Genomic DNA, 9,473 nt, shown 5'->3' on the forward strand with positions numbered 1-9,473 from the left:
CACCGCCCAGCACCGCTAGATAGGCCATTCCCCGCGGGAAATGAGAGAAGGTTTCACCGTGGCAAGCTCTTCACCACCTTCCGGGTGAGTTTTCCGGTGCTCCGGCCGCGCAGGGCGGTATACCGGTGGTTGTGCGCCTACGACGCCCGCCAGTTGTTCGGCGATTTGTCTGCCCGATCCGGCGATGGACTCGGACGACGAGGAGGCGCTCGCGGCGTTGCTGGAGGAGGAAGACGATGCCTATGTCCAGGAGGAGGAGCATCTCATGGTCCTCACCGCCCTCGCCAGCCTGCTCGCGAATGAAAAGCCACGGCGAGGTGTCTCGGCTCCGGGGCGGCTAAAAGCAAAGAACCGACATCATCTGGAAGGCTATTGCATGCTCTACTCCGACTACTTCGCGGACGCTCCATTGCACGGCGAAAAAACATTTTGGCGCTGTTATCGGATGAGCCAAAAGCTTTTCCTCAGGATTGTGAATTCCATCCGGGAGTTCGACAGCTACTTCAAGTGCAAGAAGGATTGCACCGGGACACTTGGATCCACCTCAATCCAGAAGTGCATGATAGCTATGAGGATGCTTGCATACAGAGCTCCCGGTGATTCACTCGACGACTACGGGCGCATGACCGAGTCCACGACCATTGAGTGTTTCTACAAGTTCTGCAGGACAGTGGTGGCAGTGTTTGGACCGTAATACTTACGATAATCCAATGCTGAAGACACTGCTCGGATCCTAGCACAAAATACAGCAAGAGGCTTTCCTGGGATGCTTGGAAGCATCAACTGCATGCATTGGAAATGGAACAACTGTCCATTTGCTTGGCAGGGGATGTATAAAGGCACCAAAGACGGTTGCAGTGTGGTACTTAAGGCAGTGGCCACACAGGACCTCTTGATTTGGCACTCCTTCTTTTGGATTCCAGGAACTCACAATGACATCAACGTCCTGCAGTGCTCCCCTGTCTTTGCCAAGCTTGTTGAAGGTCATTCTCCTCTGATGAACTTCGAGGTCAATGGGCGGCACTACAACAAGGGATACTATCTAGCTGATGGCATCTATCCGAGATGGTCTATATTTGTGAAGACTATCTCAAACCCTGTACATAACGCAAACCCTATGGGCATTCGAACCTTCATCAGATCTATATCAAATCGAACACACCATTGTACTATGGAACAAGATGAAGAAACGTACGGAGGTGGCAGACAATCACCGCCAATCCTCCATGCTACTAATGGAGGATGTGTTCCCCAAGATACTGGAATCGCGTGAACAAGATGAAGAAATGTAGTAATTCTTTTGTTTCGAGCGGCACTTGAGCTCCCGCAGATTTGTGCCAAGATTGAACATAAGAATTCATAAGTGGTTTATACATTGAACTTGCCGAAAATTGACCTTTCTAGTATGACACACATGAAAACAATTCTTGTTCACCATTTTTTTTTCCTTTTGACAACATTCTTGTTCACCAGTTAATGGCGACGATGAGACCAGCTGAACTAGTTCACTCCAAGCGGTCGACTTGGGTCCAATTAGCACTCTCCACGTTAAGGTGCAGTCGTGGACTTCTCTATTTTCGTGACGTTAAGATGGTTTTGTAATCCAACAGGGACGTATATAATTAACCAACGACTGCAATCTCTGATGTTCTAGACACAGGCCTCTTCCGCTGCGCCGTGACGTCCAAGCGGTGGATCCGCCTCGTGGCCGACTCCTCCTTCATCCGCCGTCGCTGGCCGGATCAGGGGGCCAACCCCAACTGCTGCACCCACACGTCGTCGAGCTTTCTCGCTGGGTTCGTCACCCAGAAACAGGTGGACCACCGTACAACGCCTCGCGACGTCGTTCATCCCGAACTCGCAGTCCTTCGGCACTGGGCGCCGCCGCCTGGGCTCCTTGTTCCCCAACGCCGCGTCCCTCCTCGACCACGCGGTGCCGCTCACTTCACGCTGCGGCCTCCTCCTCGTACGCCTCGCCCTGCCGCGGTTGTCCGTCGTACATCTAGCCGTGTGCGATATGATCGGTGGCGCCTGCCACGTGCTTCCCCCATTAATACACAGCTCGGAAGTCCCCAAAAGCGGCTACGCAATCTTAACGCATGCTGACTGTTGCTCGATGTCAAGCGTCAAGATCATTGGGGTCATGGTCACTAATCCGAAGCAGCCGAGCATAGCATGACAAGGCGTACCTGACCCACAGATCAATGTACTGGGAGTGCTCGCGGCGCTCTCCATTGCTGTCGTAGTAGTAGTACCCACCGCCATCGTGTTCCTTATAGACGGCGATCTCGCACTCGCCGAGGGGCTTCCGGTCGCGGAGGACGATGAGATGGTTGACGAAGTCGTTGACGTGGCGGGCGCACCTGAAGGCGTCGACGTTGGTGACCCGCAGCGCCGGGGCGGACTTCCACTCGTGGCGCCAGCGGCGGGCGAGCAGGCAGGTGCGCGCGACGTCGCGCGACGGCAGGAACGACATCGCATGCTGGAGGATCTCGTCCGGGAGCGCGCCTAGCCGGTCTGCTCCGCGGCCACCGGTGTCCGCAGCCTTCCCGGCGATCCTCCGACGCATCCGTTCGAACAGGTGACGACGGCGTCCACAACTGCCGAATCAGCCCTCACACAAGATGGAGGAGCACAGAGTTGCCTGGTGTTTTAACGCCCCAAGTGGGCTGTGGGCCGTTGTTGTCACTTGTGAGGCCATGGCCTGGTCTACCAAACCATACAAATTTTGGCCCATGCCCAAATAAAATACCATGTTTAATGCTCAAAAATAAAATAAAAGAATAAAGTACAATGTACAGTTGGACACCCCTTTAAAATGCTACGATATACACATGAAAATGTCACCCCTTTTTTTACATCATGTGTCCTTAGAATGAAGTTGATTTTTTCTTTTTGCGAGATCAATAGCTGTTTATTCCATCAAGGTACAGTTACAATCCTTTTGGCAAGAGTTCCTCTGAGCGACTATACGCCATTGGGTTGGGCGATGTCACCCCTTTTTTTACATCATGTGGCCTTAGAGTGAAGTTGATTTATTTTTTTTGCAAGATCAATAGATGTTTATTCCATCAAGGTAGAGTTACAATCATTTGGTAAGAGTTCCTCAGAGCGACAATATGTCATTGGGTTGGGCTATGTCACCCCTTTTTTTACATCATGTGCCCTTAGAGTGAAGTTGATTAACCAAGCCGACTACTAAGTGTTGGCCGCCTTACGCACGGATCGGATCCACCACACGACGGCCATCCAATTTGGGCCGCATCTTCCAGCTGACGTGTTTTTACAACACGGACATGTGGCGCTCAAAATATGCACATGAACCATGTTGCATCGAAGGCTTGCAAGACGAGTGTTTTCAACATGAGCCACTTTGATTTTCGCAAAAAAAAAAAAACATGAGCCACTTTGAGCTCAGAGGTTTGCAAGCAGACTCTTGAAACACGAGCGATGCTGTCACCACAAGATGCCCTCATTAATCGATTTTCCTCCGCAACATCATTTCGCAGCATGATGGCGCCCCTCCACAACGTTGACTCACATCACATGAGACGTCATGGCAGTTCACAACATAGGGGATGTTGCTGCGGGGCCTTGCGGTAGGCCACCGTTGGTTGATATTGTGCAGCTTGTTTTGTTCTCAGGCGGCCAACACTTGCAGAATTCAGCAGCTGCCTGCACCACAAAGCGTGGCCAAGCTTGCAGCACCAGTTTGTTCTCCCCTTGGCAGCACTGGCGGTATTGTAGCCACTGGCGGAGCTTCGTGTGGGCAAAACAAGGCCGTGGCCCGCCCAGCTCCAGCAAAAAATAATAATTTTATACATGTAATAGCCCAATCCAGTAGCTGACCGAAGAAGTGCGTGTCTCCTCCATCCAGTAGGTGACTGAAGAATGCGCCGAATCGACTCGCATCCATGGCCCAACACTGCTGTGCCTTCATCCTCTGAGTCTTCTGCCCCCGATTGAGTGCCGAGCAAGCCCAGGGCACAGCCGCTCAAGTACTACGGAAGAGGCAGAGAGGTCCCCATGCGGCAGTGACACAAGCGACCAAGGCAACCAACACAACAAATCTCCTTTATTTCTCCAAGTTTTACAAAAAAAATCATCACGATACCAGTTTCTCTATATTGTTATATGTTGTATCACTTTATAGCATTTTGAAATTTCACTGGCTAATGGCTACTTAATTGTATGGTTTAGAATAAAAAAATTGGCCCGCCCAACTTATTTGTCGTAGCTCCGCCACTGGTTGTAGCGCCATCATCTTCGACTCGGAGCAACACGTCCTTGAGGGTGAGAGACACGCTTGGGATGAGGAACGAGCGATTGAGGCTGGATAATAGAATAAGAGGCATCTTTGGTGACTTACGATAATGATATACCGGCTCAGTCTCTCGAAGTGTATGTATGTTTTCATAGGGCTGAGTGTGTGTGTGTATATATATATATATATATATATATATATATATATATATATATATATATATATATGGGTATGGGATGCTTTTCTCATTTGGCAGATACGTCCGCGGCAGAGGACACGCAGGGAGGAGACCGTACACCGGACCCATGCCTCGGCTTGCTAGGTCGCTCGCTTCAGTTTGAACCAGACAACGGGATTTTTCTTTCCACGGGGCCGGAGACTAGACAGAGAGACGATGCAGACGGCTCCACGCAGCAAGCTTTGCTTTCCTCCACGTGCACGACGAATCTTGTTTTCTAAACGGAGAAGAGACGGTGGAACAGCAGATAATGTTTTCTAACGGGTGTCAGTCAGGATCGTATCTCTTCCAGCTTCCATTTTAATTGACAGATTCTCGACCACGCACGCAACAGAAAAATAATGCGGGGACGTTTTCATGTCTAAACAGCATAGCTTCGGTAGCTGGACGTGGACGTCCGATCGGATCGCCGCCCGTACCGCGCTGTCCCCGTCGGCGACGCTGGCTCTGATCCTCCCCTCTCGACCCTCCCGCGCGCTCCGGCCACGCGGATCGAGACGTGCAGCTTAGCATTCGCCGTCACGCAAGGGATTCCACTCCCTCCCATGCGGTTAGGAAAATCAAAATTCATATTCATTCATCTATAGCTAGCTGCAGCAGCTTGCCCCACCACGTTCCCCGTTGCACACACTCGTACATTTTCAGGTCCTACCTTTTTTTTCTGAAATTATGGTATTTAGAGTGAAATGCATTGTAGGTCCTCAAACTATTTCAAAGGTGGCATATGTTAGAGTTTGAATAGTATACGTTATGTAATCTCAAACTATCTCTCTATCTCTCTCTCCCGTAGCCTTCTTTGTTTCCTTGTATTAGCAGGAGTCCTAATCCTGCTCCTGTACTCCACGGCAAGTTTGCCCCAAATAAATAAACAGCCGCGGCTCCCTTACGAGGGAGTAGGAACGCTTCCACCAAATCTAATATGGTATACAGAGCCTAGTCTCTTCCCACGTCTAGCGATCCCCTCGAAACAGAAACCCAAAAACTCCCAGCTATCGTCAGAACCCAATCGCCATGGCCGGTTCCAGCGTCATCGCCCTCAACCTCGGAGCTCCGCCAACAGAGAAGCTCACGAAGGGAAATTTCCTTCTCTGGAAAGCGCAGGTAATGCCAGCGCTGCGAGGCGCACAAGTAACCGGCCTCCTCGACGGCTCAGATGCCGCACCGCCAAGAACGGTGGAGGTCGCGAAGGCAGACAAGACCACGGCCATTGAGCCAAATCCTCTATATGGACCGTGGCTGGCGAAAGATCAACAGGTTCTGAGCTACCTGTTGAACTCGCTCACTCCTGAATCCTGGCGCGGGTCATCGGTAAGGAGAGTACTCATGATCTATGGATTGCCCTCACCACATTGTTTGCTGCTCAATCCCAATCCAGAATAACAAACCTGAGAATTGCCATCTCCAACACCAAGAAGGGCAATATGTCAAGCAACTCCTTCATCGCCAAGATGAAGAGTCTCGGAGATGAGCTTGCAGCCGCCGGTCGTCTAGTGACTGATGGCGAGATGGTCGACTATATCCTCGCCGGCCTTGATCGGGACTACGATCCCATTGTTGCAGCAGTAGGCGCAATCAAGAACTCAATCACCGTTGATGATCTTTTCTCACAAATCTCAGCCTTCGACCAGAGGATGGAGATGTTGGGCGACGGGCCTTCAAGCTATCATTCGTCTGCAAACGCCATATACAGAGGTCGTGGGCAGTACCGCAACAGAGGAAGTCGCGGGCGAGGGAACAGAGGGCGCGGCCGTGGCAATCGCGCCCCTCCTTCTTCTTCTTCTTCTCGCGGCGGCTATCAACAACGTCAGCAACAACCTCCACAGCAGCAGCAACATGAAGGGGACTATCCAGAGTGCCAGATTTGCTATAAGTTTCATCCCGGAGGTGCAAGGGCCTGCTGGCATCGGTATGATAATGACCATGAAGAGAAGAAGAAGGCCAACCTCGTCACTAACTCATACGGGATTGATACAAATTGGTACGCAGATTCCGGAGCTACCGAGCACATAACAGGAGAACTTGACAAATTGACAATGCGAGAAAGATACCATGGAGGTGATCAAATTCATACAGCAAGTGGATCGGGTATGGAAATTTCTCATATTGGTAACTCAATTGTTAAAACCCCCAAGAAAAATTTGCATCTTAATAATGTCTTACATGTCCCTCAAGCATCAAAAAATCTTGTTTCAGTTCATCGATTTACTCTTGATAACCAAGTTCTCATAATATTCTATCCTTATTCTTTTGTGGTTAAGGACTTGGCAACGAGGAGAGTCATTCTTAGAGGAAAGTGTGAGGGAGGCCTCTACCCACTCATATCATCTGTTTCTTCATCATGGTCCAATAAACAAGCATGGAGTGTTACCAAACCGTCTTCAGCAAAGTGGCATCGTCGCTTGGGTCATCCCTCTTCAACTATAGTTCAGCATGTTCTTAGTAGAAATAAACTTCCTTATGAGTCTAGTGTTGAGTCAGTTTGTGATGCGTGTCAGCAAGCTAAGAGTCATCAGTTACCTTATCCTATCTCTACTAGTGTGTCTACTGCTCCTTTGCAACTTATCTTTTCAGATGTGTGGGGACCAGCCCCTACATCAGTTGGTAGATTCTCATACTATGTAAGCTTTATTGATGATTATAGTAAATTTACTTGGATTTATTTGCTAAAGAAAAGATCCGATGTATTCCAAGTCTTTACCAATTTCCAAAATCTTGTTGAACGCCAGTTAAACTCCAAAATCCTTGCTATGCAAACGGATTGGGGTGGTGAGTATGAAAAACTCAATTCCTTTTTTCAAAAAATTGGGATTTCGCATCATGTCTCCTGTCCACATGCTCACCAACAGAATGGTTCTGCTGAACGAAAGCACCGTCATGTTGTTGAAGTAGGGCTTGCATTATTAGCCCATGCATCCATGCCTCTTAAATTTTGGGATGAAGCCTTTCTTACTGCCACATATCTTATCAATATTCGTCCTAGCAAAGTCATTAGATTTGAGAATCCTATCACACGTCTTTTCGGTATCACTCCTGATTACACATCTCTTCGTATTTTTGGTTGTGCTTGTTGGCCAAATCTTAGACCCTATAATACACGCAAGCTTGCGTTTCGTTCAAAAAAATGTGTCTTTTTAGGATACAGTCCCATGCACAAAGGGGTTAAATGTCTTGAAGTCTCTACTGGTAGGGTTTATATCTCGAGAGATGTCATCTTTGATGAATCTGTTTTCCCTTTCGAATCACTTCATCCAAATGCCGGCGCTCTCCTTCGAAAAGAAATATTGCTTCTACCAGATTTTGATCAAGGGGGTGATAACAATTGTGCTAACCAAACTGATGAAAATACTCCTGCCTCTACTCCTGCTGTTATGCCCGTGCAGGTACCTGAAGAAAATTTGGTTCAAGATGATCAAAATTTGGTTCAAAACCAGGCGTTATTTCATGTGAATGGGGAAGAAGACGCAGGCGCAGCTAACGATGATGATCCGGCGGCGCCTGTCACACCCGTACGCCTGACCGCCTCGGATCTCTCGCAGGGATCCGCTTCGGATCGCTCGCCCAACAGCAGCAGCGGTCGGACCGACCAGGCGACAACGATGGGCCAAGCCGCTGGCGGGGCGCGGGCCACACAGACAGCGACAGGCGGCCAATCCGCGGGCAGTATGCGGGCCGAGTGCATGCAGCCAATGGGCGCCTCTGCGCGCATGCGTTCGACAGCAGCAGCAGGATCCCCTGCGGAGAGAAATTCTGCAGCTCAGGATAGTTTCATACAAGGATCTGTCACACCAATGACCACAGGATCTTCTGCGTCGGCCCAGCCTGCACATGTGGAAGGCTCATCTGGATCTTCTGTGGATAGTCAGATTGTGCCGTTTTCTGTGCAACAACAACAACTTGCCACTACTTCAAGGGTTATGACCCGTTTACAAAAAGGTATTCGAAATCCAAAAATAAGGAAGGATGGCACTATACCATATGGCATGTTGTGTATTTCAGGTGAACCAGCAAAATTAAGTGATGCACTTGGAGATCCCAAGTGGAGAAAGGCTATGGATGAAGAATATGGTGCTCTCATGAAGAATAAAACATGGCATTTGGTGCCGAGTCAAAGAGGTAAAAATATCATTGATTGCAAGTGGGTTTACATAATCAAGAGAAAAGCAGATGGCTCTATTGATAGGTACAAAGCACGTCTAGTTGCAAAAGGGTTCAAGCAACGCTATGGTATTGATTATGAGGATACTTTTAGTCCTGTTGTGAAAGCTGCTACCATAAGACTTGTGCTAGCCATTGCTGTTTCCAGGGGATGGAGTCTTAGACAGCTAGACATTCAGAATGCGTTTTTGCATGGTGTTCTGGAAGAGGAGGTCTATATGAGGCAACCACCAGGGTATGAAAATCAACAAGCACCGCATTATGTTTGCCAACTTGACAAAGCTCTTTATGGTCTGAAACAGTCTCCTAGAGCATGGTTCTCAAGGCTAAGCTTACAATTGAAGCGTCTTGGTTTTGTTGCATCCAAGGCTGACACGTCTCTCTTCATTTATAGCAAAGCAAATACAGTCATGTTTGTGCTAATTTATGTTGATGATATCATAGTTGCAAGCTCCTCACAAAATGCCACTAATGCTCTCTTGCATGATTTGAGTTCAGAATTTGCCTTGAAAGATCTTGGTGATTTACACTTCTTCCTAGGCATTGAAGTTAAGAAGGTTCAAGATGGCATAATGTTGAGTCAAGAAAAATATGCTACTGAACTTCTAACTCGTATGGGAATGAAGGATTGCAAGCCATCACCCACTCCATTGTCTTCTTCAGAACAACTTTCAGCACATGAAGGAGAACTACTTAAGGAAGAGGAAAGCACAAAATATAGAAGCACTGTTGGGGCTCTACAATACTTGACTTTAACAAGACCAGACATATCTTTTGCTGTAAACAAGGTTTGTCAATATCTGCATGCTCCTACTT

This window comes from Triticum dicoccoides, chromosome 7B (assembly GCF_002162155.2).
Source record: "Triticum dicoccoides isolate Atlit2015 ecotype Zavitan chromosome 7B, WEW_v2.0, whole genome shotgun sequence".
Lineage (NCBI taxonomy): Eukaryota > Viridiplantae > Streptophyta > Magnoliopsida > Poales > Poaceae > Triticum > Triticum dicoccoides.